Source organism: Pleurodeles waltl, chromosome 3_1 (genome assembly GCF_031143425.1).
Source record: "Pleurodeles waltl isolate 20211129_DDA chromosome 3_1, aPleWal1.hap1.20221129, whole genome shotgun sequence".
NCBI classification, from domain to species: Eukaryota; Metazoa; Chordata; class Amphibia; order Caudata; family Salamandridae; genus Pleurodeles; species Pleurodeles waltl.
In genome coordinates, this window is record NC_090440.1 from 402,064,260 (window position 1) to 402,088,424 (window position 24,165).

Below are 24,165 nucleotides of genomic sequence, written 5' to 3' on the forward strand. Positions count from 1 at the left end.
CCTGGTCCCCGCCTCTGATGGAACTGCCATCCTTCCCAGAGATCCTACAGGATCCCCTCGGTTGTCATCACCCTCTGGTAACAAAGCCTCTGGTAACAAAGGGCATCTCAGACTGATGGGGAATAAATAAATATATATATATATATATATATATATATATATATATATATATATATATATATATATATATATAGTGTTTAGGGTGGGTAACAGTTATTGGTGGTAACTGCATTTTTAGGTTTTAGGGTGGGTATGGGTTTTGGAATGGTAAGGGCATTTTTAGGTTTTACGGTAGGTATGGGATTTTGGGGTGGTAAGGGCATTTTTAGGTTTTAGGGTGGGCATAGGTTTTTGGGGGTGGTAAGGGCATTTTTAGGTTTTAGCGTGGGTTTGGGTTTTGGGGTGGTAAGGGTATTTTTAGGTTTTAGGGGCTTTTTTTAGGTTTTAGGGTGGTAGGGGATTTTTTAGGTTTTAGGCTGGGCATGGGTGTGGGGTGGGTAGGGCATTTTTAGGTTTTAGGGTGGATATGGGATTTGGGGTGGTAAGGGGTGTTAGGTTTTAGGGTGGGTATGGGTTTTGGGGTGGTACGGTAATCTTTAGAGTTTAGGGTAGGTAGGTTTTTTGGGTGGAAAGGTGTGTTTGTGTGTGTGTGTATATATATATATATATATATATATATATATATATATACACACACATATACATATATACACACATACATACACACACATATATAAATACATATATATCTATATAAATTTATATATATTTCATATTATATTATATATATAATAATGTATGTTATACTCACCGCTAGTTTTTAACATGCATATGCCTTTACCAACTATGCCTTTTCTGCAAAATTTTCAAGATAAAGACATTCATGGTAAAAGCATATGCATTGTAAAAACATTTCGTGGTAAGTGCATGCGTGGTAATGACCATGCATTGTACTTACCCCATTGTAAAGGCATGCGTTGTAAGTGCATGCGTTGTCCAGGGGTGTGGAATTTAATAAAATATCTACTTGTCTGTAGGACAGGTTGCTTCTTAAAGCTACTTGTCCCTTTGGTGCCATGAAGTGCTGCGACAAATTATGGCAGCAATCTCATTATGTAAAAAATAGCCTCTTTGATTACGCCAGGGCTACTACTATAGAAGGGCTTGAATACTTGCAGTGTCAATCCCTACTATAGCAATTTCCATATTTTGCCATCTTTCTACAGATCTACATACTTGGGCTGGAGGAAGCAGTAAGCAATAGTTCCAGGGCTGGAATGCCTTTGATTCTACAAACCTAACATGCATGTTTTAAGGATTTTCGCCAGCTCTTCTCTAATCTTTTCCCATAATAAGAAAGGTTGTAAATGTACTCCTGACAATGGCAAAAGTAGAAGTTCTTCCAGGGCTGGGAAAAAGTGGTTGGAGGGAAAGTGAACTTGTAAACGCTCACTAGATTTTCAAATGAGCAAAATCTACACATGCATATTTGCTAGTGCTAAAACACAGTTCACAGATATTTTCTAGGAGTACGATTTTCTGGTCTAGTTCTGTAAGTTCTTCTCAGTTCTTGAAAGCCACTAATTCAAAGACATACCATGGGAGCACTTTTGTGACTTTCTTTAAGAATTGGGTCCTTGATTAGGACTGGCGCTAACAAAGACATTTTCTTTTATTAAACTTCTATTTCTCTCTCTATCTATTGGCTGGCTTTACTGTGAGTGATCGCATTCTGCTCCAACACAAGGAGCATATTGTCACACAAATTAGTTTTGTTCAGTGCCAGGAACTACTGTGGCAATCACTGGCGTAACAAAACTGGAGGTGGCCCCCCTGCAAAGAACATGGTGGCCCCCCCTCCAGACTCACTCAGGGCAGGTGATGTGCAGAGGGGGCCCTGGGCTCTGGGGCCTCTGTTACACCACTGGTGGCAATGTGTGCTTTCTGAGACCAAAAATGTTTTTTTCTTTTTGCCAGTGTTTGTTACAAAGGTGAGGGTCTTGCAGCTCCCACAACAATAAAGAGTTACAAAAGCCACGTCAAAACAAGGCTTACAAAAAATGTCGGAAAGGTTGGCTTTGCCAGTGTTTACTTTCGTGCTTCCCATAATCTTGTTTAAAATGGTTACACTGATTTTCCATTAGGAATATTTGTGGGAAACAACAGATTTTACTAAATGACGCTTCAATGAAATAGCACCTAAAATTTCATAGTAGTGCATTTTTTTCTGAACATTTTCTTTTTAAAGCAAAGAATCAACACTCTTGCTTACAAGCTTCTGCAAACATTTGCATATAATAAGAGAGCATTCTGGGAGCATTATACTTAGCCTCATATTGTTAAACTTTTCCTGACGCCCAGGACATCTTGTTTGGGGTCAAGGGCAACAAGTTTTTATGTTTACTCTGTCTCCAGCAGGCCACCATTCGCGAGGGGGTCGCAAATTGCGACCCACCTCGTGATTATTCATGAGGTGGGCATTTGCGAAGCCCTTGCGAATCACAGATGGTGTCAAGGACACCATCCTACATTCGGATTTGCGACTCGCAATTTGCAGGTCACAAATCTGAACCTACCTACATGTGGCCCCAAATTTTTAAAGAAAGTCACAAAAGTGCACCCATGGTATATGTCGTACCTCTGTAAAATATTTGTGAACTGTATTTTAGCATGGGTAAATACGATGTGTAGATTTGCTCATGTGAAAATCTATTGAGCATTTGCAAGTTCATTTTCCCTCCAGCCACTTTCTTCCCAACTCTGGAAGATGTTCTAATTCTGCCATTGTCCGGAGTAAATGTCCAACCTTTCTTATTATGGGAAAATATTAGAGAGAAGCTGGTAAAAATCTTTAAAACATGCAGGTTAGTAGGTTTGCAGACTCAAAGGCATTCCAGCCCTGGAACTATTGCTTACTGCTTCCTCCAGCCCCAGTATGCAGATCTGCAGAAAGGTGGCAAAATAAGGAAATTGCTACAGTAGGGATTGAAACTGCAAGTATTCAAGCCCTACTATGGTAGTAGCCCTGGCATAATCAGAGAGGCTATTAATTGCTGCCATAATTTGTCGCCACACTACATGGCACCAAAGGGACAAGTAGATCTTTTTACAGGACAAGTAGATTTGAGAAGCAACCTGTCCCCCGGACAAGTAGATATTTTAATAAATTCCACACCCCTGCGTGTGTACACTTTTTTTTTTTTTTTTTTTTTACTGGAACCTCTGTCAGTAGTACAGTGTGACCTTAAAAAGTGTATTTACAGCACTCACCCTAATAATTAAGTTTTTTCATTAATGAACCATAAATACAAGTTTGAACAGCATTAACATATGGGCACATATATTAGCTCAACTGCAGACAGTTCCCTTCTCTGTAAAGTGGCAGCCAAAGGGCTTGTGCTGCAGGTGGTTGGGCCTACTTGTCTCAAGGGCAAAATAAACATGAAAACCTGTTGCCCTTGACCCCAAACAATATGTCCTGGGCAATAGGAATTCCACATCCCTGGTTGTTCCATCATACATCCAACTGATGGCATGGAGGATTTCAGACGACAGACCTTCAGAGGATGCTGAACACTTCATACAACAAGCTTGGACTTTCAATACCGTCAAGATTGGACTTTCACTACCTTCAAGAGGTACAGATCATTCTGGAGAAGATGATTTGTTGGTGTGTGGAAAACACAGATCCCTTGGGGGCCAAGGTATCAGACAGTTTGAATTTTCTGGCACAACTGGAACCATCGGGCTTAGCTTACTGCACAGTGAATTCATTCACATCAGCCATATCAGCTGAACACCTTTCCAACAACAACATTCTATCTCGTTAGCTAGGAAATGTTTCATTACACCTGAATTTCCACTTGCCAACTACCAAGGATAAGACAAATTACTTACAGTGTCTAAGGATACATCATCCTGCATTCACACAGGTCACACTACACTCACACAGGTTCACGAGCCATCCTCTGCTGACACAGGCTCATCTTTTACTCTCCCCATCCACTCACACATGCACGCTGGTCACCAAGCTCTCACACAGGCACACCTATACTCACACCTCTCACCTTGCACATACGCAGGAACTTCTTTCTCACACTGCCACCCTGCACTTACACCACTCACCATCACTCAGCACTTCCAGACCACACTTGCAACACAGCACACATAAAACTACTGAATACTTGTGAACATGCACATGTCTACAAATGCAGCCACAGAATATCTGCCCCTCCCGCAGTACTAGATGCTTATTCAGTTCCATCCGTAGCTAGGGGTGCAATGCAAGAGAAGAGAGTCTATTAAAACTGTGGGATGGTATGGGAAAGGAGATTGAAATGGGGCTGTGGGGGCTGGTGTGGAAGCTGGGATCAGTCTTAGGCTGTGGGGATCAGCCAGGAGGGAGTGGTGAAAGCAGGTGAGGGCGGCAGGACGGGGAGCAGCAAAACAGGCAAAGGATGAAGCACTGCTACTGTGGCTGTGATCTGGTGTGGAGGTGACTGGTACTGCAGGCTAAGGGTGCCGTGCAGGTGCCGGAAGAATTTACAGCTCAAGAGATACTGGTGGCTCTGCACTGAGCCCCACTGGTCTTCATAACAGCCACTGTGAAGAAAGATGGAGTGGAGGGAGGTGAGGGTAGGGGAATCACCTTTTGCTGCTTCTGAAGCCATGATATAAACCAACATCTGGGCCTTAGCGCTCTGCAGGGGCTGGTATTGAAGTGGAGAGGGTGCTGAGGCTACAGTCCTTAAATGAGCCAGTGAAGTTGAGGAGAGTGAAGTGAGGTTGTAGGAGGAGGGACTGGGATCAGGCTGTTGCGATGCAGGACTGCAGGCTAAGGCTGCAGTTAGCAGCACTTTTGGAGCGCAAGGAAGGTTGAGGAAAACAAACTTTTGCAAATGAGGAAGAAAAAGCAAACAGGCTCCGATGCAGCGCGTTTTCACGCTGGACATAGCAACCATTTTTTTTAACAGAATCTGTTGTAGTGGTTTATTGTTTGTAATTATCCAACATATACAGTTGGTCAAATGCGACCCTCAAGAAACATTAAACAACATTTATAATAGACAAGATCAATGCCACATTCAATCAGTTGTCCTATACAGTGATAACGCTTTCCCAGTATGACCACATCCATATTCAGTTGCCTAATTGTATAATACATAGGTACTCACAAACATTTCCCCGGGGGTCGCAAAGTTCTGTCTGTGGCATGCATAAGGGCTACACCAATGCTGGTAGTGTGAGGGTTGGGGTGATGAAAGTTTGGTGTAGGGGGACACAAAGCAGCTGCATGGTATGGACATAAAACTGAGCCTTCACATGGCTTCGCAAGAATTAAAGTCAAAGCATTAACTTCTAATATTAAACATGAGAGGGAAAGAGATACTCATCTGATGGGTGAATTGCAAAATGTGAAACCAGAAAGTCTGGTACCAGTCCTGGCTTCCCCACTTGACCAAATTGTGTGATCCTAGGCAATAGGATATTTTCACTTTGCCTCCCTTTTCTTCATTACCACATATGAGAGCCCCATGAAATACAAGAGTTCAGGATGTGTGTTCTACAAAACCCTTTCTAGTGTTTTATTTAATAAATTATAATGTTGTTCCAATCATATAACAACCAAGACTATGCACAAGGTTCACCTAAAAAATGAGTTGCCTCTTGGTTCAATAATGGCATTGTTTTCAGAATGGGGGCGGCATGAATGTTTCCAAGTTCATGTTTGAAAACTGTCACTGCTACTATCTCTAATGCAGTAATATAATCTGATCTACTAAGGTAAAATGCTCATGCTTGGTAATAAAATACACTTTTTGAAGTTTGCAGAGCTTATCATGTTTCTGCATGTTAAGTGCAAAATGGCTTTAAAACTAAAGGTGTTCTTAGGACACCTTCTTTTCTTCTATACCGTTGCTTTAATTAACGCGTAAATAAAGTATGCCGGTTTGGTCTCAACTTTCTGCTTGTTCCTGCTCTGTCAAGTGCTGCTGTTCACCACGGGGGCGCAATTAAACATCAGGAGGGCCGCATGCGGCCCCCGGGCTCTACTTTGAGTATCCCTGGTATAACATCAAAGTCATTATTATGTTTCCCACGCATTAGACAGAAGACCAATGTTCTGCTTATTCATACCTCCTCATCCATAGAGTCTTCCGTGGATGGGCTAACACCAGTTTCAAATTTAGTTATTAGTATATTCCAGGTTTGAAGGTCATATACAGCTTTATCATCAGTTCTCACCCACTTAAGCCATATTTACCTCCGCCACCGCCCAATCTATAACATCCTTTTTTCCAGTGCTTTACTTGTGGTCCCTGTTGGCCCAGCCAATTAATAGCCACCCTGTGGTCAAAAGGAGTGTCAAATGAGTGAATTTGTATTCCATTGTTCGCGTCTTATCGAACTGTATGTCCCCCAATAGACAAGCAGTTGGAGTAAGCTCAATATGTATCCCACATTTATCTTTCAATTGTTGTAGGATCTCCTCCCAGTACCCTAGGACTAATGGACAACACCAGGCTAAGTGTAGAAGGGTGGCTAAGGGTTCCTGGCAGCGGGGACAGACCTCTGTTTTTAAGGGGTGTATTTTATGCATTATTGTAACCATTTTGGATTGGGAAAATACCTTGTTGGGAAGCTCTATTGACCAATACTTTTACCAAATATTCTGCTGTTGGCTCATAGAGTAATATTCTTAGCCAAATGCTATCAACTCATTGTGGAAGAGTCTTCTTCTTGCACACTGCCACGTTAATGCATTTTAATGGGGTAACCATGTTGAGTGACAGAACACCACTCAAGAGTCAACAGCAGTGCAACAAGCACTGCACTCTTTCTCTGCAGCACCACACAAGTCCTGCCCAATGAAATGTTGTTATCAAGATAAACATGTGGGAAGCCAAAGTCTTTCTGACGGTTGTGTTTCTTAAAGCTTTTTTCTGTTAATCACACAAGGTATGGTGATAGCCATACCTAAAAAGTACATCTCAGACTTATTGAAACACATTCAATATGGTGCTTAAAAAATTACATCATAGCACTATTCTTTAACCCAAGTACATTAATGCTTCAAGAATAACACAAAGAGTTAGGTCATGGGTTCTGGAGAATTGGGGTGATTATCCGAATGTTGTGAAGTGGTTTTTAAAACAGTATTAAGTTTTATTGAAACAAAATATTTGTTTTCATTCTTTACCTTCATGCATTTAGTGCCTCTTGGTGTGTTCCACACTGAACCCATTGAATAATTAGTATTACGTCCGTTACACCGACTGTGTAGACTTAAAGTGACATACAGTGTATAGTTGATCACTCTGAAAACATATTCTTTCTGGCAGAGGGCATGTGTCAGATCCAGTTCTGGAGGCACGGGGCAAGCAGGGGCAACTGGGGCCCTAGCCACAGTCCCCCGCATCCAACACACCCCCACAGGAGGCAGGTCCTTCTCCTACCTCACCCCCAAAACCTGGAACTCCCTCTCCACCAACCTCAGCAAAACCAAAGACCTCCTGCTCTTCAGAAAGAACCTCAAGACATGGTTGTTCGAACAGTGACACTCCCTGTCCACCCTTCACCCCCCTTCCCCCTCCCCCCCAGCGCCGTGAGACCCTCACGGGTGAGTAGCGCACTCTATAAAGTTTTTTGATTGATTGATTGACTGGGTGGGCCTGAGTCGAGGGGGCTGAGGTTGTACCTCGGAAGTCTCGAGTCTTTACTACTTTGGCTTCACAAATTTTACCACATACACCCATTCAGCATTTGACTTTCAGTGCTAGTACTTTGGAGCATTCGTGCACTTCTCACGGAGGTAGTGTAGGTATATGGAAAATCAGAACTCAGATCACCCAGGAGAGAAATATCTGTTCGTCCAACTCAGTGCTTTATTTGGATAAGAAACATACTTTATTATTATTGTGCATATCCCGTCTGCTGTTGAACACTGTAGCTTGTGGTGTAATTTAGCTATGGCGAATGTGGTTTTGGCCGATTTTTCCTCCACTGCCCTTGCTTGAAGGAAGGCTTTGCCCGAAGCCAACAACCAGTCCAAGATAATTGTATTTGTTAACGGTAGCAATGTTCAAGGACCCAATATTCTAAGACAACTGGAGTTTTTGGAAACGTTTACCAAAGATTGAGTCGACTATTAATGAGTTTGTGATTATGCAGGATGCTCAGAGCCCTCCTCGTTCCAACAGGAGTATGATGTAAAATTACCAGGGCATCTGCATACTGTATGATGGGAAGCTTGAGTGTTCCAAGCCTAGTGGGGGATACAAATTTCCAATCATATATGCCTGACCTAAATCTGCCATGTACAGATTGGGTGCAATGACGCATCCCTGCTTCAAACCTTTGTTAGTGTAGAAATTTGGTGTGGCTTGAGATTGTGTTAACTTAACCTGGATCCAGGTGTCTCTATATAGGGCAGTTATTGAGTCCAATAGCTGTTTTGGGAGTTTGGTCCATAATGTTTTTTGATCAATGCCATCAAATGCTGCGCTATAATCTATGAAGTGCACATATAGCTGGTTTGGTGCTTTTTTCACGGCTTTATCCATCAGGTATGAAAGGGCGATTAAGTTGTCGGTAGTAGAGGCCCTTGAGCGGACGCCCATTTGATAGTATGGTATTATATTGTTGGAAGTAACCCAACCTTCTGGTTCATGCAAAAGCAACTTGGCAAACACTTTCTATTCCACATCTAATAGGGCAATTAATCTGTAGTTTTCTAAAGCCGTATTATAGCCATTTTTATGGAGGAAATATATGATGGAACCCCTTCATGAGTCTGGAATGGTGGATGCCATCAGACAGTTCTTAAAGCGTGAATACATGTGGGGTTCCCAGAATTCAGCATCTTCTCTGAACACACTGCCAGGCAGGCGTTTGGTCCCGAGGCCCTAGCCCTGCGTCTGGCGTTTAGGATTTTTGAAGTTTCTTCCTCTGTTATCTCTATTTGGTTGTCTATGAGTGCTTCAGTCAAATTGTTGAAGAATTCACACAGAGTGCCTACTAGTATCTTAGGGCCAGATGAAGCAAGGGTTTAGCGAGTCGCAAACGGCGAAAAATGCAGTTTGCGAGTCGCTAAAGCCTCATTGCTATGTAGAAATGCATTTTGAGAGTCGGAACCGACTCGCAAAATGCATTTCCGACTCGCAAATAGGAAGGGGTGTTCCCTTCCTATTTGCGACTTGCAATTCTATGTATATTCATTTGCGACCGCAAATGCGGTCGCAAATGAAAGCGCAGTTACCATCCACTTGAAGTGGATGGTAACCCAGGCGCAAACGGGAAGGGGTCCACATGGGACCCCTTCCCCTTTGCGTCTGGAACAAAAAATAATTTTTCAGAGCAGGCAGTGGTCCAAGGGACCACTACCTGCCCTGAAAAATACCGAAACTAAAGGTTTCGTTTTTTTTTCCAAAGTGCAGCTCGTTTTCCTTTAAGGAAAACGGGCTACACTTTGAAAAAAAAAAAGACTGCTTTATTTAAAAGCAGTCACGGACATGGTGGTCTGCTGTCTCCAGCAGGCCACCATCCCCGTGAGTGCCCTGAATCGCTATGGGGTCGCAAATTGCGACCCACCTCATTAATATTAATGAGGTTGGTCTTTGCGACCCCATAGCGACTCGCAGAAGGTGTCTGAGACACCTTTCTGCATTCCAAATTGCGAGTTGCAATTTGGAAGTTTGCTACATCTGGCCCTTAGTGTCAACATACAGACGGTGTGCATAGGCTATCCAATTCTCTGCAGAAATGGTGTTATCTTTTCCAATGTTTTTGTTTAACGGGCCATTTACGTGGCTCCAGAGTTTACGTGATTTGCCTAGTGTGAGAAGGTTAAATTCATACAGCCACTCTTCCTCCTTTTGTTTCAAGGCCCCTAGCTGTTTTTTGTGTTTGCTTCTTGCCTCTTTTAGTTGTCTTAATGCAACAGCTTCTGTCTGCTTTTTGCACTTTTTTTCAGTGAGCCGACATTTCCTTTTATTGTGTTTGAGCTCAATGTCCTTGTATCGTGAGTTATGGGTATATCTCATTGGTGACTGTATTTTAATCTTGGTGCGGGTGGTGGTTAGTGCAGCATGAAGGCCCCTAATCAGGTTCCCCCACGCTTTCTCAACCTGGGTCAGATTCTGAGTATGTATGAAGGGATTGTGTTGTGCCTTCCATGGCTGGTCCAGGAGGTTGTTCCCATGCCACCACTAAACCCTTTTCTGTAAAGGGTTAAATTCTGGTGTTAGCTGGCAGCCTGCAGGTATGACAAGAATGTGAGTGGTGGCACAAATATCGATCGTAATTGTCCCTGGATGGTGATCGCTTTCTGTTCTTGCAGAGACCTTGTATACGAAACATTTGCAGATAACGATTCAAGAAGATGTAGTCCAATGTTGAGATGTTTGTTGATCACATGTGTGGAGGTCGAGTTCCTTAATGCAGACTTCTAGAAGGTGTTTATTTGCTTCCTTCTGGTCTTCTTCTGTTTGTCCTACGTGTCGTGTGTTAAAATCACCTGCAAATATGATCTCATGCTCAGGGTGCTGGTAAGGGATTTCCTGTATTTACTCACAAACCTCGTTAACAATCTTTTTTTTTTTTACTCTCTGTACATCGGTTAATAAAATTTGTTGAACACTATTGCACAAATTAATTGACCCCTGTAGGAAGTTGTCTCTGTATGTGCTATTTCAAAGTAAGGAATAGCATGCACAGAGTCCAAGGGTTCCCCTTAGAGGTAAAATAGTGGTAAAAAGAGATAATACTAATGCTCTATTTTGTGGTAGTGTGGTCGAGCAGTAGGCTTATCCAAGGAGTAGTGTTAAGCATTTGTTGTACATACACATAGACAATAAATGAGGTACACACACTCAGAGACAAATCCAGCCAATAGGTTTTTATATAGAAAAATATATTTTCTTAGTTTATTTTAAGAACCACAGGTTCAAATTCTACATGTAATATCTCATTCGAAAGGTATTGCAGGTAAGTACTTTAGGAACTTCAAATCATCAAAATTGCATGTATACTTTTCAAGTTATTCACAAATAGCTGTTTTAAAAGTGGACACTTAGTGCAATTTTCACAGTTCCTAGGGGAGGTAAGTATTTGTTAGGTTAACCAGGTAAGTAAGACACTTACAGGGCTTAGTTCTTGGTCCAAGGTAGCCCACCGTTGGGGGTTCAGAGCAACCCCAAAGTCACCACACCAGCAGCTCAGGGCCGGTCAGGTGCAGAGTTCAAAGTGGTGCCCAAAACGCATAGGCTAGAATGGAGAGAAGGGGGTGCCCCGGTTCCGGTCTGCTTGCAGGTAAGTACCCGCGTCTTCGGAGGGCAGACCAGGGGGGTTTTGTAGGGCACCGGGGGGGACACAAGTCCACACAGAAATTTCACCCTCAGCAGCGCGGGGGCGGCCGGGTGCAGTGTAGAAACCAGCGTCGGGTTTGTAATGGAAGTCAATGGGAGATCTAGGGATCTCTTCAGCGCTGCAGGCAGGCAAGGGGGGGGGTTCCTCGGGGAAACCTCCACTTGGTCGAGGGAGAGGGACTCCTGGGGGTCACTCCTCCAGTGAAAGTCCGGTCCTTTAGGTCCTGGGGGCTGCGGGTGCAGGGTCTCTCCCAGGTGTCGGGACTTTAGGATTCAAAGAGTCGCGGTCAGGGGAAGCCTCGGGATTCCCTCTGCAGGCGGCGCTGTGGGGGCTCAGGGGGGACAGGTTTTTGTACTCACAGTCTTAGAGTAGTCCTGGGGTCCCTCCTGAGGTGTTGGATCGCCACCAGTCGAGTCGGGGTCGCCGGGTGCAGTGTTGCAAGTCTCACCCTTCTTGCGGGGAGCTTGCAGGGTTCTTTAAAGCTGCTGGAAACAAAGTTGCAGCTCTTCTTGGAGCAGGTCCGCTGTCCTCGGGAGTTTCTTGTCTTTTCGAAGCAGGGGCAGTCCTCAGAGGATGTCGAGGTCGCTGGTCCCTTTGGAAGGCGTCGCTGGAGCAGGATCTTTGGAAGGCAGGAGACAGGCCGGTGAGTTTCTGGAGCCAAGGCAGTTGTCGTCTTCTGGTCTTCCTCTGCAGGGGTTTTCAGCTAGGCAGTCCTTCTTCTTGTAGTTGCAGGAATCTAATTTTCTAGGGTTCAGGGTAGCCCTTAAATACTAAATTTAAGGGCGTGTTTAGGTCTGGGGGGTTAGTAGCCAATGGCTACTAGCCCTGAGGGTGGGTACACCCTCTTTGTGCCTCCTCCCAAGGGGAGGGGGTCACAATCCTAACCCTATTGGGGGAATCCTCCATCTGCAAGATGGAGGATTTCTAAAAGTCAGAGTCACCTCAGCTCAGGACACCTTAGGGGCTGTCCTGACTGGCCAGGGACTCCTCCTTGTTGCTTTCTTTGTTCCCTCCAGCCTTGCCGCCAAAAGTGGGGGCCGTGGCCGGAGGGGGCGGGCAACTCCACTAAGCTGGAGTGCCCTGCTGGGCTGTGACAAAGGGGTGAGCCTTTGAGGCTCACCGCCAGGTGTCACAGCTCCTGCCTGGGGGAGGTGTTAGCATCTCCACCCAGTGCAGGCTTTATTACTGGCCTCAGAGTGACAAAGGCACTCTCCCCATGGGGCCAGCAACATGTCTCTGGTGTGGCAGGCTGCTGGAACTAGTCAGCCTACACAGACAGTCGGTTAAGTTTCAGGGGGCACCTCTAAGGTGCCCTCTGTGGTGTATTTTACAATAAAATGTACACTGGCATCAGTGTGCATTTATTGTGCTGAGAAGTTTGATACCAAACTTCCCAGTTTTCAGTGCAGCCATTATGGTGCTGTGGAGTTCGTGTTTGACAGACTCCCAGACCATATACTCTTATGGCTACCCTGCACTTACAATGTCTAAGGTTTTGTTTAGACACTGTAGGGGTACCATGCTCATGCACTGGTACCCTCACCTATGGTATAGTGCACCCTGCCTTAGGGCTGTAAGGCCTGCTAGAGGGGTGTCTTACCTATACTGCATAGGCAGTGAGAGGCTGGCATGGCACCCTGAGGGGAGTGCCATGTCGACTTACTCGTTTTGTTCTCACTAGCACACACAAGCTGGCAAGCAGTGTGTCTGTGCTGAGTGAGAGGTCTCCAGGGTGGCATAAGACATGCTGCAGCCCTTAGAGACCTTCCTTGGCATCAGGGCCCTTGGTACTAGAAGTACCAGTTACAAGGGACTTATCTGGATGCCAGGGTCTGCCAATTGTGGATACAAAAGTACAGGTTAGGGAAAGAACACTGGTGCTGGGGCCTGGTTAGCAGGCCTCAGCACACTTTCAATTGTAAACATAGCATCAGCAAAGGCAAAAAGTCAGGGGGCAACCATGCCAAGGAGGCATTTCCTTACAACCCCCTATTTCTAAGCCACGGAGTTTGAGTGCTTGCAGGTCATGATTGGGGATTTTTAATCTCTTTTGCTTTAAACTGTAGTTAGTTTTACAACTACAGATAACCTACCAGCAGGTCTTTCGAAGAGATTTTATTTCTGGGCAGTTTTGTGGAATACATTACAGCCTGGAGTTGAATTGGCCACCGAGGTCCAAGATTCCTGTAAACACATAACATTGCTTGTGCTCAGGTAGTTTAGGGCATCTTTTTGCTTTAGGGAACTGGCTAGTCCTGCAACATTCCCACTAATCACCCTAATGCTGTCTCCAACCCTATTTTATTTAGTTTTATGGTCCTCCTCAGCACTGACCCTTGCTGTTTGGAAGGGCAAATCTGCATAACATCTCACCCATCTATTTCACTTTTGTTGCATCCCTTGCCCCTGCTCAACCACAATTACAGGAGCTCAATACAGTTTACCATGTTAAAAAACAGAAAAACATCCACAGTCACTCACTTTTTATCTCATCAAAGCTTCATAAATGATGCTTATGCCTGTGAGCCAGCAGAATTACCTGAAGCCCCGTGTCAAAGACTAGCTCTGCAGCCAATCCAGTCAAAAAAGTCAACAACTCATTAAATGTAGGTATTTTCCCAAAAGAGCTATAAATGCCTTACATAAAACTCCCTAAATCAAACAGGCTTTGAGCCAAGAGATCCTTCTAATGGCTGGCCAATAATAGACTGTTTTTAGTCAACAGGATAGAAGGACTGAAAGATCTGCCTCAAAACATATACCTACATTCAAATAAAATAAGCTGCTTTAAGATTACCAAAACAGATTCTAGTATGGCTATGGCACAGTAGCAGCAGTGCTTTCCACCTGGAATGATTTTAAAACAAAAGTGGATTAAAACTGGAGTACTGGCACGCCTATTACTTGAACTCTCCCTTTCCTTTGATACTGTTCACCATCCTAAGCTTCTACAGAGACTTCACAACATCAGAGTGCATGGCACATAACTGAAGCAGATTGCATCTTTTCTGTCAGGCAGATTATCATTTAAGTGCTCCCTTCTTGTCAGCTCCATTATTTCACAACTAATGTACCAAACAGCTTTATCCCCTCTTTAACATTTACATAAGCTCTGTATTGCACCCAATCTGATCCTTCAATTTCAAGTATTACTGTTCAGTAGATAATAATAAACAAATCATACTTAAATTAAATATGAAAACTCTTTCGAATTTGACTCATACTCAATTGGGCAATATATCAAAGTCAAATAATGGATAATATCTAACCACAGCAAAAAAATACAAGGCGCTAATCGAAATATCCATATGCAGTAAATGGATCAAACACTGCCCAAAAGTAATATGGTGTAAGCAAGTGGGCCCGCCACCAACAACTGAGCCTAAGTGCGGAATCTAGAGATCAAAACAGAATCCCATCTGTCACTAATAATAAGATTTTGTTTGTCTAATATGTTTAAACTGCAGTTTGGCACTTCCTTCCCTCATATCACCTATAAAGGTATCGCCACCTATATTGCTTGAAATGCATTTCCCATCCCACTAACTGAAGAGATATCCTCCACCCCACAAATGAAGTCTAGTTGAGCCCCTCCTAAAGAAAATGCAGTTTTGATTCTTAGAAAAAAATGTTGGTAGTAAGACAGCAGTAACCATGTATGCGTGCTATACTGTCTGCGCCATATAACTTACACCTGCAAGTTCATGTTTATAACAAAATATATGTAATTCTTTTGTATTGTGTCAGATTTTTTGGTCGCAACAACATTTCCTTTAAAAACATGCTCATGTTGGTGGTGGACTTTTTTTTACTTGTACCATGTACACCACTGAGGATATCACGTGATAACTATAAACACAGTTGTTGAATTAAAGAAACACAAGCAAGTAAGTTCATAGCTCTCGATCAACTGAAGTTGTAAAAAAGTTCTCATTACACTGCAATGTTTAGACAACTTGACATTTCTAATTAAACGTCATGAGCTGAATGAAACTTTGAGTGGATAGGAGACTGATTATTTTGTCACATGTTTTTGAATATGTTAAATTTTCCTAGCATTAAGGAGGGGAGTATAAGAAAAGGTTACTTTGGGTAATGCTTGCCAATGTTCATCACAGATGGCCTACCTTTTTCATCACTGGATTATAAAATGGGAGCGAAAATACATTCTGAAACTGACCAGCTACCTTTAGGGAAAATTCTACTCACAGCGCCCACCTTTCATATACTTCCCATGAAAGCAAAACTTTGCCCATAAAACAGCCAACTGAGAGGAGGACCAATATACTTTTTGTGCGGGCAGTTGTACAACTCTGTAACACACAGAGAGCTTATGGTAGTAGTGAATAGCATGCATCTAGTCAATCAGAGATGCCTTAAGGCTAGAAAACAAAAAGGAAAACACTGAACGCTTTTCTAACATGAGGTCCTGTGTGACATTCTGAGCATAAGCACCAGGAACTACCTCTGAAAAGCACACCCTATGCTTAGCACAGAAATTCCAAGAGTTAACAGTTTTAATCAACGGACATATGATTAAAGAAAACTAAATTTGCACTGACCACAATACAAATAACAGAAACATAAAAATATTAAAATGTACTTACTGAAATACTTTTCTTAAGACTGTATTTAAGAGGGAAACAAATCACAAGAACGCTTAACAAGTGAGAAAGCATAGCTCTAAAAACGCAGAGGGGAGTACCAGGCCTATTCAGTGTCACATCACATGTGACACGAACGCAAACTGCAAAGACTGGCTTTAGCGCTGTTGGCGCGCAGTGTGACAATATTTGTTGCTACTCTCCTGCCCTAGTGACATCCTTCTCTATGGATTTCCTCACTACCATCCTCCACGGTACTCCTCATTTCTCCTTAGCCCCTCGCTCACATTTATTTGATTCCTTTCATAGCTATACTCATATCAATGTAGGGAGTCACAGCACTTTACGCCTCACATATATCACACAGAGATAATTAATTAATGGGTAAATTAGTGTTTAGGAAAAGTTACATAGAACAATGAGGGCCACATGATCTAGCATTCACATCACCCGTGCTGGTACACATTATACGTTAAAAGTGCTTCATCTGGAGAAATGAAGGTGCAGATGTACTACGTTTTCAACCACCACAGTTCAGTATGCAAAGTTGCTGTGTTGTGTAAAACTGTTAGCATAACAGCCTCATCTCTACTAAAATATGGCACTGTAGCTCTTTTCCCTAGTGCTGGTTTATCTTAGGCTCACTTTTTGCCAACGCACATACCCATGCACCACAGTGTAGGGTTTTGTATGTGATGTCAAGCATAAGTTTTGCAATGAAAGGGTACCCTTCGGTATTTTACTGGAAGGGTACTCTTCCAGTACCAAATTCTATGTTTTGACACTTTACTACTTTGTATGTGTGCTGAACAGTTACGCCCACTTCGAGGATGTGTACTGTTTTGATCTGAATACCTTTCTACTAACGAAAGCAGATAGGGATTAGCATCAAAATCCAGGGGTGGTTTCATGAGAGCATCCATGTACCACCCATGATATGTCCCTTGACAAACAAAAAGTAGAGCGAAGTTAAGGCTAGTGCTACTTCACATCACTTTAGGGCTATTCTCTAACACCACTCACGATCTGCGCAGGAAGTATATCCCAAAACAATATTTTGCACCAGGTTTCTTTCACTTTTCTAATGCAAATCTCATGCAAAGTATTAGGAATCCTGTGCCACAAACTCAGGATATAAACCATAACACAGTGGTTGGGGTTGCCTAAACTAAAAAAAAAAAAGTATAACTAGTCAAAGCAACCATTTTTACAACCTTAGAATGATGAAAACATTTAGAAAAGGGCAAAAAAGTTCTAAACCTATGCCTTGCAGTTTGCATGTGGACTTTGATGCAAGTTCATAGGTCACTGTGCTCTACTAGAAGGATGGTAACTTATCAAGAGCAAGTAACAGAACCATCTCAGTGACACAATCAGTAACCTCCTGAGTTGTCTACAAAAAATACAAATCTGTGATATGCCTGCTATAAGTTGTGCTTTGCAGCAGGAACATTAACTCTCTATGCTACGTCACCACGATTCAAAACTATCACTAGACAAATCACAGATCTTTCCATTGTTTTATTCACCGAATTAGAATGTAGTTGTTATTATCCCCTGAAGAATGCAGCCCACACAAAAATCTCTGTAGGCTGCTCATCGCTCCATAGCCTGTCAATCAAATGGCAACCCCTCGACCTTGGCGCCCAGTACGATGGCACGAGTCGCACCTCCCCACCTAAAAAAGTATTCTTCTCATTCGTGTACGTTCAAATGAAAAGCTTTAGTATGTTTCACGCCAGTTGATATTTAAAGAGTTTCATAAGGTCAATGACTGGACTACAGACCATAATAATCACAATATTTAGTATTCAGAAGGGTTGCAAATAAAACAGAACTGATAAATATTTCTTAAACCTTTTCAACTTATTTATACAAAAGCGCTTTGCTTGCTGCTTTGGCGCGAAGCATGCCAATGAAAATTTTCGCACTGCTTGAACCAGTTTTGATTGTGAAAACATTATTTAAATAGCGGAGGGTGGCGTTATTCAAGTTAGCACTGGAGTACATTTGTAACCGGGTTTGAAAAACAAACACAGTAAACACAAACATAGATACAGAAACTACCCAATATCTCAGTTGTGAACTCAGTCTAAATAAGTAGATCACCAAAAGTCGTTTTAGTTTACATTATGTTACACGCTGCACTGTGTTTCTATTAGGAAATATAAAAGAAACATCAGAATGCAACTCAAAAAAAGGACTGAGTGAGCCATTTACCTTGACATGGAGAATTTAGGGGTCAATTATTATATATCTTGTAACAAAAAAAGGAATGTCCGTTTGATTGGAATGCATATTTTTTACTGTTACAGAGAAATATAAGCCGTAAAAAATAAAATGCACTGTGGTCTGGCTTAAAACAGTTCCAAAGACCTCATCTTGGTTTTTCCTGCTTACCCATGCCAGGAGTAAGTACTTCATCCACTCATTTATTTGCAAATGCATTCTGGGAGTTGTAGTTTCAGTCTATTATAATAAACACAACCCTTCAAATCTCTGAATGCAAACAAAAATAGGACTGTCAATACCAGCACCTGACCACTTTTCAGCGTTCAATAAAGTGCCGCTCAAAATGTCACATACATATTCAAACGTCACACATAGGACACTGCAAATATGGGACACTATATAGATACAAAAAAATGCCAGCTGTGATATCCCTTATACCCAATGCATTCCAGCGGGCTATTTTCAGGGCCATTATAGGTCCTGCAAAGTGTTTGTTATGATATGCACCTGCCCACTACTTACAGGTACAGTTCGTGAATTCAGTCTAACGTCCGTCGTCCATTGTTGATGTTTTACTGAAAGTCGTTTCGCCGTAACGTTAACTCTTCCGGGTCGTATATCAATGAATCCCACCGCTGAAGGTATTCTCGGAAGCGGTCCTGGACTGGGAGGTACTGTAATGTGTTAGACGATCTAGGATTGGAGCGTTATAGACCACTCAGCCAATCCTCTAGTGCTGTCAAAGAATTCCGAACAGCTGATTGGATGTGGAGCACCCATGCACCTTTGTCCGTGACGCCCATTTTTCAGGCAGAGTTTTCACTTTTCAGTGCCTGCGCCTGGGTTTGGAGCGCTAGGCATTAATTCATTGGTATGCGAGTTAGTCACGAACCGGGCCCGGGGGTGAAAGCCGGGTATGGTAGCATAGGCTGATGCCGCCTGCCATTCTTGTTGAGAAGGCAGAGTGGAGGGAGGAAGGGAATGGGTTTAGGGTGACCACCTGGCATTGAGGGAAATTCTGGACAGGACTGTAAAAGATTCAGGACAAAGGGTCAAAATTCATGACAAAAATTCATGAGGGAGGGTCAAAATTCAGGGGAAAAATTCAAGAACAAATGTCAGTTTTACAGACACCCCCAAAATAAGCCATGCCTCACTATGTTATCAGTGCATTTTACTCTTTAAAAAATAATAATATAGCACTATTTATTCACTGTGGTCTTTTTATGATTGTCTCCTGGTTTGCCACATTTAGGTGCCACATTAGGTCCTTGTTTAGTAGTGAATTAATGCCCTTCAGCACTGTGCCAAGGCCATCACCCCTACCCAAATCTACCCAAACGTTCTTGAAGAGAAAGCAACAACAACATTTTGATTATGTCTCTGAACATTTTAAAACCCATGGAAAACAGTTCGGGAAACATTAAACTAATTAACCTTATGCCAGTTTAAACAAATTGAACAAAAACATCTGGCTCACTCCAACCGCCCATGCACTTTCAACCTAAAATAAAAGTTAATAAGGGAGGGCAAATGGTTTGGGCGACAAACACGTCTAATGTCAGGATGTGAGGTACCCAAAACTTGTCTGTAGTCTCACTGCACTAGAGTGTGTATGTCTGGGACTCTACATTTATCTCAGAACTGGGAGCTGGGACTACCAATCATAGATAATAAAAGAAATCAAGATCAAATGGGAGGTTGTTGCTAAGAACCGGTTAAAAAAGGAAGAGAAGAATAAGGTGAAACAATTCCTAAAATCAGACAAGATGGGTCCACCAAGACTATCAGAAGGTATTGTGTACCTGGGGAATTGTGTCTGCAGACAGGAGAGAAACAGAAGAGGCACTGCCAAGTGGTTGAACAAGCAGCACCCATCCTCCTTGGCAAACTCTTCTGGTGCAATGGCCCACTGTTCATGCTTGTGAAGGGTGAGCAGGGGCCAGACCTTTTGCAAGGTTGTGCAAGGCAATTGTCCGCTTTGTCCATGTCTTAAAATGGTTTTGAAATTGAGCAAAAGCCAAACTAGTGATCTGGGTTATCCCTAAGTGTCAAGTACACATAGAATCTTCAAAATAGTTGGGATGTAAATTGCACAAACAAAACGTAAACATTTAAAAATGTAATTAGTGTTTCTTTAACATATGGCACTGATTTCCCCTTTATATACAATTAGACCTCAGATTGAACTGGGAACCAGTTACCTTTCGATACCTAGTCATTAATATCTACCATTCTCCCACTGATTTGCAGGATGGAAATTTTGGCAGAGCATCACGGTCCCTCCGAGCCCAGTTTGCTTTCTGCATTCTGTAGTGGGCCATGTGGCACTAGTGAAGATGGTGTGCTACCCCGATAATAGTATTATTTTGCAAACCTTCCCCTGCTCGTCCTTCTTTCCTTCTTCAGACATGCCACACATCTGATTTGGCCACTTGGGCGCCATCGGGTAGCTCTTTCCACTCTAAAGCTACCCGTGACTGTGGGTGGATTAGACCTTCTGGACTTGGAACGCTTTTATTCAGTTGCACAGGTCCAATGGGTGGCTCGCTGGCTATCTGCCTGCCCCCCCCCCCCCCCTGCATGAGAATGGCATTTATCTGTAAAGACTTTTAAGGAGGGCTTACTGTGCTGCTCATTGTTTCCTGCTGACCATTCTACGGATCACCATCCGGGGTTATCATGCACAACTTTCTCTTGCCTTGCTAGAACCTGAAAACTCACTGACATGAAGAAACCCTGTGCTCCTGCACTATCTTTGCTAAGCTTTCGCACTCACACAGGATGGCTGTGCTCAGAGCAACTCCATCAGTGGCATGCTGCAGGTGTCTTAAAATTGGGGGATATGCTTCTGGACTGCAAGCTACTAAATTTCCAAACCCTTGTGGCAGACTACCATCTTCACCACATTCAACTACTTATTTACAACCACCTTAAACAATCATTAAATGCCCTATTTCATGTCTGCCACCTAGCACTAACCCTACATTAGGCGTGCCAGAAGCTCTACACTATAGGGACTGGTGGCAAACTGATAGATTGGGTGTGCAGACCTTTCCTGCAACATTGAGACCACAATAGGTTTTCTCGTCATACTGCCTGGGTGATTGATGTGGCCAAACCTCTGCAAGATACGGACTGGGGCTGAAATACTAGACTTTCCCCACAAAGTATCCAGTGGCTGTCACTTTAAGTACATTTATAAAGCTTCCTTGGGAATACATTCGCCTGTTGCTTGCCATTGGCTTTGTGGTTTGTAACTCACATTTCGTTGCTTTCATTTTGCTGGCTTTATTTGTTTTAGGCTATGCAGCCTGAGTTTGTCCCTTCCACAAACCTTATTTACAGTATCCTTCTGAGTGCTCTCTTTCTGTAAGCAGGCCTGTAAATGTTGTTCTTATCTCATCACATTTGGTGTGCATTCAAAGAACAAGGTCAAATGTCAGGCTCTGTCTTCGGTTGGAACTTAGGTGGTCATTACCACCCTGGCGGTCGGTGTTAAAGCGGCGGTAAAACCGCCAACAGGCCGGCGGTAAAAAAAATGGAATTATGACCATGGCGGAAACCGCCAACATAGACAGCCACTTTAACACTCCGACCGCCACGGCGGTACAAACAAACACCGCGGCGGTAACCGCCAACAGACAGGCGGAACACAATGTACCACCCACAGTATCATGAGAGGCCAATCCGCCACCTTTTCCGGGGCGGATTCACCGCGAACAAAAACACAGCGGAAACAGGACTTCGAAGGGAAAACGCTCACCTCTACGTACCCCACGAGGAACCAGGACGCCATGGAGCCGCAACTTCTGATACTCCCAGCCTTTATCTTCCTGCTCCTCTACCAGGAGCACGAATGCCGGCGGCGAAGACCACGGTGAGTACTGCACCTACGACACAGGGGAGGGAAAAAACAGTGACACACACAAGCAATAGCCCCACCCTCACCCACGACAACACACACACCAATACATATTGATACATCACAGTTACATCCCCCCAAGCTCCCCGGAAGAATGCAAGGACAAAAGGAAATGTATCGAATTATTGTAATATATTAAAATACAGTAATAAAATCAGATAGAAATAAAACAGGCACCTCAGGGGGAAGGGAAGGGGTGGTACCTCAGCCAGATGAGTGCACAATGCCAGATCCACGAGGGGGCTCCATGCCCATTGATGTATCCTGGGGAGTGCAAAGCCACAGTCTCTCATGTCTCTCCAGTGGGTGGGTTGCCCACTTTTCAATCCTGGGGAGTGCAAAGCCACAGTCTCTCAAGTCTATTCAGTGGGCGGGTTGCCCACTGTGCAATCCTGGGGAGTGCAAAGCCACAGTCTCTCAAGTCTCTACAGTGGGTGGGTTGCCCACTGTGCAATCCTGGGGAGTGCAAAGCCACAGTCTCTCAAGTCTCTACAGTGGGTGGGTTGCTCACTGTTCAATCCTGGGGAGTGCAAAGCCACAGTCTCTCAAGTCGATAACAGTGGGTGGGTTGCCCACTGTTCAATCCTGGGGAGTGCAAAGCCACGGTCTCTCAAGTGGATAACAGTCTCCACTGGTTCTGGAGGGGGCTTTGTGCCCAGAGTGCTTCATCCTGCCAAGGACTGAGATAGTGGATGCTTTTCTCCACTGGTTCTGGAGGGGGCTTGGTGCCCAGAGTGCTTCATCCTGCCAAGGACTGAGGTAGTGGATGCTTTTCACTACTGGTTCTGGAGGGGGCTTGGTGCCCAGAGTGCTTCATCCTGCCCTTGGCGGCCTCAGTAGCGTAGTAATCATTGGCGCTCACTGTCCTGCGGTGGTGCTGGCGGTCTTGTCCTGGGCAGCGGGGCGGCTGCTGGCGGTCCTCTCTTGGGCAGCGGGCTGCTGCTGGCAGTCCTGTCTTGGGTAGCGGGGCTGCTGCTGGCAGTCCTCTCTTGGGCAGCGGGGTTGCTGCTGGCGGTCCTGTCTTGGGTAGCGGGCTGCTGCTGGCAGTCCTGTCTTGGGCAGCGGGCTGCTGCTGGCGGTCCTGTCTTGGGCAGCGGGGCTGCTGCTGGCTGTCCTCCCTTGGGCAGCGGGCGGCTGCTGGCGGTCCTCCCTTGGGCAGCAGGGCGGCTGCTGGCGGTCTTGTCCTGGGCAGGGGGGCTGCTGCTGGCGGTCCTGTCTTGGGCAGCGGGGCTGCTGGCGGTCTTGTCCTGGGCAGCGGGGCTGCTGGCGGTCTTGTCTGCCGTGCTGATCTTCCCAGACTTGCCGGTTTTAATGTGCCCCTTCCCCAGCTTGGATGGTGTCGCAGCTGTCCCCACACTCCCAACTGTACCCCTGGGAGCGGCTTTGGTGGCTGATTTCTTTCCCGCTGGGCACTGGACAACTTTTTATGCTTGACGGGTGGGGACTGTCCGTACTCTGTCTCCTTGCCACACTGGCTGCCCTGCTGCCTGGTGCACTCCATAATCCGGTGACTACTGGCACCACTGGTCCCGCCGATGTTGTGGCTGAGGTGCTAGGTTGGGACCTGGAGAGTCGGGCCCTAGGATACAGAAGGGGTGGGGGAGGTGAGAGAAAGAGGTTACGGTTGGCTAGGAAAAGTTTCTTCGGAACACTGGGATGGGTAGCTGGAGGGGGTTTGGGAGTGGAGGAAGAGGTAGTGGTTATAGGAGATGTACGTTTGCTGACTTTGGGTTAAGGTGCATGGGCTGGAGGCTATCGTGAGGTGGATGGCTGTTGGGTGGGTGTGCGGCTGCGTTTGTGTACCTTGGGAGGTGGCCTCACAGACACACTGGGAGAGGACACAGGGGACGTGTGAATGGTAGTGGGGGTGGTGACTGCACGTGAGCGGGGTGTGGTGGTAGGTGTGCTGGTGATGGACGTAGTGGCTGAGGATGTAGTGCATGCAGGTTTGAGTGGAGACGAGACAGGGAGGGAGGAGGGAGACGAGGAGGAGGGGGCCACAGTGGAGGCAGTGGATGTTGGTGTGTCTGCATGGGT

At 44.5% G+C, this 24,165-nt stretch overlaps 1 protein-coding gene across 14 annotated transcripts in view; it reads right to left on the reverse strand.

The window, feature by feature from the left end:
- PPIP5K1 (diphosphoinositol pentakisphosphate kinase 1) overlaps nt 1-18,844 on the reverse strand; it is a 1,126,642-nt gene extending 1,107,798 nt beyond the window's left edge. For 10 of the 14 annotated variants that reach the window (XM_069222624.1, XM_069222616.1, XM_069222619.1 and 7 more), the window contains exon 1: nt 18,726-18,832. The gene's annotated coding sequence lies outside the window, so the exon portion shown is untranslated. Of the gene's footprint in view, nt 1-18,725 lie in introns of all 14 variants that reach the window. The other 4 variants (XM_069222621.1, XM_069222618.1, XM_069222612.1 and 1 more) reach the window with 2 other exon arrangements.
- Nucleotides 18,845-24,165: the final 5,321 nt, after the last annotated feature.